This window comes from Triticum dicoccoides, chromosome 5A (assembly GCF_002162155.2).
Source record: "Triticum dicoccoides isolate Atlit2015 ecotype Zavitan chromosome 5A, WEW_v2.0, whole genome shotgun sequence".
NCBI lineage: Eukaryota > Viridiplantae > Streptophyta > Magnoliopsida > Poales > Poaceae > Triticum > Triticum dicoccoides.
Window position 1 is genome coordinate 176099823 of NC_041388.1, and position 7145 is coordinate 176106967.

Here is a 7145-nt window from a genome sequence, read left to right on the forward strand (position 1 = left end):
CTCTCGCGTTTTCAAGTCAAGCTCCAACGCCTCATGCTTCGCCACGAGAGCCTGGAGCTCTTGCTGCACCTCGCCCACCCGAGCCTCGTGCTTCTCTCGCTCGGTGCGCTCCTTGGCCACTTTATCTTCGGCCTCGGACAACGCTTGCTTTAGGGTCACCACTTCGGTCGTGGCCCCTGGCAAATTCATGATAATCCTGTCATTTTGCAATCGCATTATTTTTATACATATATATAGACTAGGTACTACTTACCTTTATTCTCCTCGAGCTGCCTCTTGGTAAGGCTGAGCTCGTCTTGGGACCCTTTAAGGTCCTGCTTCAGTACGGCGACCTCCGTAGTCAGTGCGGCGGACGCCAGCAGCGAAGCCTGCATATGCATATTGACATACTTCTATTAGACCCCTGCGATATTGTTTGATCCTCTATTCGGCTTTTCTTTGTGAACACCGAATAAAGCATCAGGGGCTACTGTCTATGCGGTAATATTTTGCCTATACTTTAAACGCTTACCTCAAAGCCTGTTAGAAGGCTGGCACAAGCTTCAGTCAATCCGCTCTTAGCGGACTGAACCTTCTGGGTCACCACACTCATAATAGCGCGGTGCTCCTCGTCAATGGAAGCAGTGCGAAGCACTTCCAGCAGATTGTCCGGCGCCTCTAGATGGACAGAGGTCGCCGGTGCAGGTGTCTCGCCCCTCTTAGAAGGAGGCCGCCTACCCGAGCCCGGAACCATTGGAGGTTCCGACACGGTGTTCGGCTGAGGGCCAAACTCGGAGCTCTCAGGGGCCCCGTCCCCTTGGCTCCCGGAGTCCGGGAGGTCGCCTTGAGGCGCCTCTGGGACTTTCTCCCCTCGACCCGGTGCCTCTTGAGACAGCACCTCGGCGTCGTCCGCAAGATGAGGGGAGGTGGCAGTCGGAACTGGATTGCTATCCATATCCGACAAGCCCAGGGAGCCGTCCGATGATACATCGATACTGGCTCGTGGCGGCCTGCATAATCATGTTCGGCGTTAGGGAAAGCAGTGCGGCAAAGGAATACTATGACTTACTCTGGTATCCGAATACTTACGACTTCCCCAGGGGCTTGGCCCTGGGCAACCACTCGTCTTTGCTATCGGCAGCGGTGGTGGAGTAGTCTGTAGGAAGGGTCCGCCCTTTCTTGGACCCTCTGGCCTCCCCAGTTGGGGCGGCCTTCCTTTTCTTGTCTCCCCCATCTGGAGGGGGAGCATCCTCCTCGTCTTCGGGGAAGGATTGCGCCGTAGAGTCCTCGGACGGTAAGTCCGGTGACGCCTGGTGTCGGGAACTCTTTCGGGTTCCCTTGGCCTTCTTGGTCTTCTCCGGCACCGTATAAGGAGCCGGAGTCAGCATCTTCGTCAGAAGAGCGTTTGCTAGGCCTTCGGGCAAAGGAGCCGGACAGTCGGTTTGTCCGGCCGTCTCCTGCCAATCCTGTCAAAGGTACGGGAGTTTAGATCCTGCATGGAGCCAAGCTATGAAAAACATCTATCATGTAGGAGGTAAAAGCAGCTTACCGCGCTGGCTTGGGGCTTCACGCTGAATCCGCGATCCTCAGTAGTAGGAGGGGGGACCTCGGCGCTCTTGAACAGCACCCTCCAGGCGTCTTCGTGAGTTGTGTCAAAGAGCCTGTTCAGAGTTCGGTGCTGCGCCGGGTCAAACTCCCACAAGTTGAAGGCCCGTTGTTGGCACGGGAGGATCCGGCGGATGAGCATAACTTGGACTACGTTGACAAGCTTGAGCTTCTTGTTCACCATGCTTTGAAGGCATGTTTGGAGTCCGGTCAGCTCTCCTGGACTACCCCAGGACAGGCCCTTCTCTTACCAGGAGGTGAGCCGTGTGGGGAAGCCAGATCGGAACTCGGGGGCCGCTACCCGTGTAGGGTCACGCGGCTCGGTGATATAGAACCACCCCGATTGCCACCCCTTTATTGTCTACACAAAGGAGCCCTCGAGCCATGTGACGTTGGGCATCTTGCCCACCATGGCGCCTCCGCACTCCGCGTGGCAGCCGCCCACTACCTTCGGCTTGACATTGAAAGTCTTCAGCCATAAGCCGAAGTGGGGCTTGATGCGGAGGAAGGCCTCGCACACGACGATAAACGCCGAGATGTTGAGGATGAAGTTCGGGGCTAGATCGTGGAAATCCAGGCCATAGTAGAACATGAGCCCCCGGACAAACGGGTGGAGAGGAAATCCCAGTCCGCGGAGGAAATGGGTGAGGAACACCACCCTCTCATGGGGCCTGGGGGTGGGGATGAGCTGCCCCTCATCTGGGAGCCGGTGCGCGATGTCGTCGGGCAGGTATCCGGCTCTCCTCAGCTTCTTGATGTCTCCCTCCATGACGGAGGAGACCATCCACCTGCCTCCCGCTCCGGACATGGTTGGGGAAGATTGAGGTGGGACGTGCGGACTTGGGCGCTAGAGCTTGAGTGCGCGAAAACGGATAAGCAAGGGAGGAAGAAGGCGTGGATGAAAAGGTGAATCCTTATCCCTTTATATGGGCGGCCGAAACTAAGCGTCCCCACTAGCCTGGTAAAACTCGCTTATCCCCCAAGCGCCGTAATCGATGGCGCGGTTGGGTTACCCACACCCGTATTAATGAGAATCCCGTAATCAGGGGACACGATCTCTGCTTTGACAGGACGTGTCAAAAAACCACCTCGCCTTATGTGCGGGGCTAGTTAAAGGAAATGGTTCGAATAATCACCGGGCCGTGACGTAATGTCATGTTGCCAAAATACGTCAGCAAATTGAATTTGTGAAATATTATTCTCTCTACTGTGGTATGTGGAACTTATTTTGCAGGGTCAGACACTATCCTTATATTCAAAATTCTTCCGTGGTGTATTCGGAGGAGGAACCCGCCTTGCAATGCCGAAAACAACACTGCGCCGGACTCATCGTCATTGAAAGCCTGGTTCAGGGGCTACTGAGGGAGTCCTGGATTAGGGGGTCTCCGGACAGCCGGACTATCTCTATTGGACGGACTGTTAGACTATGAAGATACAAGATTGAAGACTTCGTCTCGTGTCCGGATGGGACTCTACTTGGCGTGGAAGGCAAGCTAGGCAATACGGATATGGATATCTCCTTTGTAACTGACCTTGTGTAACCCTAACCCTCTCCGGTGTCTATATAAACCAGAGGGTTTTAGTCCGTAGGACAATGACAACTACAACATACAATCATACCATAGGCTAGCTTCTAGGGTTTAGCCTCTCTGATCTCGTGGTAGATCTACTCTTGTACTACCCATATCATCAATATTAATCAAGCAAGACGTAGGGTTTTACCTCCATCAAGAGGGCCCGAACCTGGGTAAAACATCATGTCCCCTGCCTCCTGTTACCATCCAGCCTAGACGCACAGTTCGGGACCCCCTACCCATGATGAGGAGGGAGTAGTCCACCCTCGGGGATGAGGGTTTGTACCAATAGCTATGTGTTCAATCTCTCTCTCTCTCTCTCTCTCTCTCTCTCTCTCTCTCTCTCTCTCTCTCTCTCTCTCTCTCTCTCTCTCTCTTTGTCGCGTTCTTGATGGCACGATCTTGATGTATCACGGGCTTTGTTAATATAGTTGGATCATATGGTGTTTGTCCCTCTCTATCTTGTTATGATAAATTGAGGCTTTCCCTTTGAGATTTCGTTTTATCGGATTGAATACTTTTATGGATTTGAGAGCACTTGATATATGTCTTGCATATGAATACCCTGGTGACAATGGGGTCTTATATTGATTCACTTGATATATGTATTGGCACTCAACTCACGGATTCCCGAGGTGACATTGGGGTAATCTAGGCATAGGGGTTGATGCACGTTTTCGTCCTTGTTTCTCTAGTAGAAATCTTGGGGCACTCTTTGAGGTTCTTTGTGTTGGATTGAGTATTATGAATCTGAATTTGCTTCGGTGTTATTTTAGTACGAACTCCTGATAGATTGATCGAAAATAATAACTTAGTGTTATTTTAGTATGAACTCTTGATAGATTGATCGTAAAGAATAACTTGATGTTATTTTAGTATGAACTCTTGGATAGATCGATCGGAAAGAATTGCTACAAACAATTTCTTCTTATGTTCTCTGCTAGATAAGAACTTTGGAGTAATTCTTCATCGCACGTTGAGGGATGGTTATGTGATCCAATTAGATTATCGTTGTTGAGAGATTGCACTAGCGAAAGTACGGACCCTAGGCCTCATTTTCAAACATTGCAATACTATTTGTGCTCCATTTTATCAATTGCTACCTTGCTGTTTTTTATTTTTCTTATTACAAAAATCAATATCTACTATCCATATTACACTTGCATCACCATCCCTTTGCCTAACTAGTGCACCTATACAAATTATGATTGTATTTTGTGTGTTGGGGACACAAGAGACTTTTTATTATTTGGTTGCAGGGTTGTTTGAAAGATACCATCTTTATCCTATGCCTCCAACAGATTAATAAACCTTAGGTCATCCACTTGAGGGAAAATTGCTACTGTCCTACAAAACTCTGCGCTTGGAGGCCCAACACGTGTCTACAAGATAAAGTTATGTAGTACACATGAAGCTCTTTTCTGGCGCCGTTGCCGGGGAGGTGAGTGCTTGAAGGTATTTTTTCAGATCTTGCAAATCAAATCTTTTAGTTTGTTTATCACTAGTTTGGTTTATAAAATAAAACTAAAAAAATGGAATTGAGGTTACATCATATTGTTCATCTTTATAATGTCTTTCATGAAAATGATGGAAAGGAAAATTTTGCTCAATTCATAGAAGAAGAATTCAATAGAATGTTTGGTATAAATGATGAGCATGATTACAATGTTGTTAGTATGAATTCCTTGAACATCCATGATGCTAATGATATGCAAAGCCATAAGCTTGGGGATGCTATATTTGATGAAGATGATATTTTTAGTCCCCCAAGTTTTGATGTGCAAATTTGTTATAATGATTGCATGCCTCCTATTTATGATGACTATATTGATGAAAGTGGATTTGGAGAGGACATGACTTTATTTAGTGATGAATCCACTACTTTGGAAGAGGTTTCAATTGAATATAAAAACAAAGTTGCTATCTATGATGATTATGGTGATGAAATGTATGCTATATTGAATAATTATAACCATGAAACTTGTCATCATGATTTTAATTTTCAATCCCATGATAGTTATTTTGTTGAGTTTGCTCCCACCACTATTGATGAGAACAAATTTCCTTATGTGGGGAGTAATAAAATTTCTATCCTTGTGGATCATGAAAAGAATGCTTTATGTGATGGTTATATTGTTGAATTCATGCATGATGCCACTGAAAATTATTATGAGAGGGGAAGTGATACGTCTCCAACGTATCTATAATTTTTTATTGTTCCATGCTATTATATTATCAACCTTGGATGTCTTATATGCATTTATATGATTTTTGGGACTAACCTATTAACCTAGAGCCCAATGCTAGTTTCTATTTTTTCCTTGTTTTAGAGTATCGTATAAAAGGAAAATCAAACGGAGTCCAGTTGACCTGAAACTTCACGGAACTTATTTTGGAATGGAAGCAATCCAGGAGACTTGGAGTAGACGTCAGGGAAGCTTCGAGGGAGGCACGAGGCAGGGAGGCGCGCCCTACCCCCTGGGCGCGCCCCCACCCTCGTGGGCCCCTCATGGCACCCCTGACCGACTTCTTTCGCCTATATATATGTCCATATACCCTAAAAACATTAGGGAGAACAATAGATCGGGAGTTCCGCCGCTAGAAGCCTCCGTAGCCACCGAAAACCAATCTAGACCCATTCCGGCATCCTGCCGGAGGGGGAATCCCTCTCTGGTGGCCATCTTCATCATCCCGGTTCTCTCCATGACATGGAGGGAGTAGTTCTTCCTCGGGGCTGAGGGTATGTACCAGTAGCTATGTGTTTGATCTCTCTCTCTCTCTCTCTCTCTCTCTCTCGTGTTCTTGAGGTGATATGATCTTGATGTATCGCGAGCTTTGCTATTATAGTTGGATCTTATGATGTTTCTCCCCCTCTACTCTCTTGTGATGAATTGGGTTTTCCCTTTGAAGTTATCTTATCGGATTGAGTCTTTAAGGATTTGAGAACACTTGATGTATGTCTTGCACGTGCTTATCTGGGGTGACAATGGGATATCATGTGATCCACTTGATATCCACGTGACCCCGTGAACTTATGCATAGGGGTTGGCACACGTTTTTGTCTTGACTCTCCGGTAGAAACTTTTGGGCACTCTTTGAAGTTCTTTGTGTTGGTTGAATAGATGAATCTGTGATTGTGTGATGCATATCATATAATCATACCCACGGATACTTGAGGTGACATTGGAGTATCTAGGTGACATTAGGGTTTTGGTTGATTTGTGTCTTAAGGTCTTATTCTAGTACGAATTCTATGATAGATTGAATGGAAAGAATAGCTTCGTGTTATTTTACTACGGACTCTTGAATAGATCGATCAGAAAGGATAACTTTGAGGTGGTTTCGTACCCTACCATAATCTCTTCGTTTTGTTCTCCGCTATTAGTGACTTTGGAGTGACTCTTTGTTGGATGTTGAGGGATAGTTATATGATCCAATTATGTTATTATTATTGAGAGAACTTGCACTAGTGAAAGTATGAACCCTAGGCCTTGTCTCAACACATTGCAATACTGTTTGTGCTCACTTTTATCATTAGTTACCTTGCTGTTTTTATATTTTCAGATTACAAAAACCATTATCACTATTGGAATCAGCTACTTTGCCATCTGCCAGTTCTTTGCCGTCCGCTAGCAGACGGCAAAGAAGCTCTTTGCCATCAGCTTCCAAAAAGCAGATGGCAAAGAATTGGCTGATGGCAAAGACCAAATTTGCCATCAGCCAGTTCTTTGCCGTCTGCTAGCGGACGGCAAAGATTCTTTGCCGTCGGCTAGCGGACGGCAAAGAGGGAGGGGCCCCACTGACGAGATGCAAAAAAAACCTAACGGCCCCCCTCTTTGCCGTCCGCTAGCGGACGGCAAAGAGCAAGAAGGCGGACGGCAAAGGGTGGCGGACGGCAAAGAGGGAGGGCCCCACGTAACGTTAACGGCCGCGCCCCACACCCCCCCTCTCTCTCTTTCTCTCCCATCGCCCCGTCCCGTCGCACCA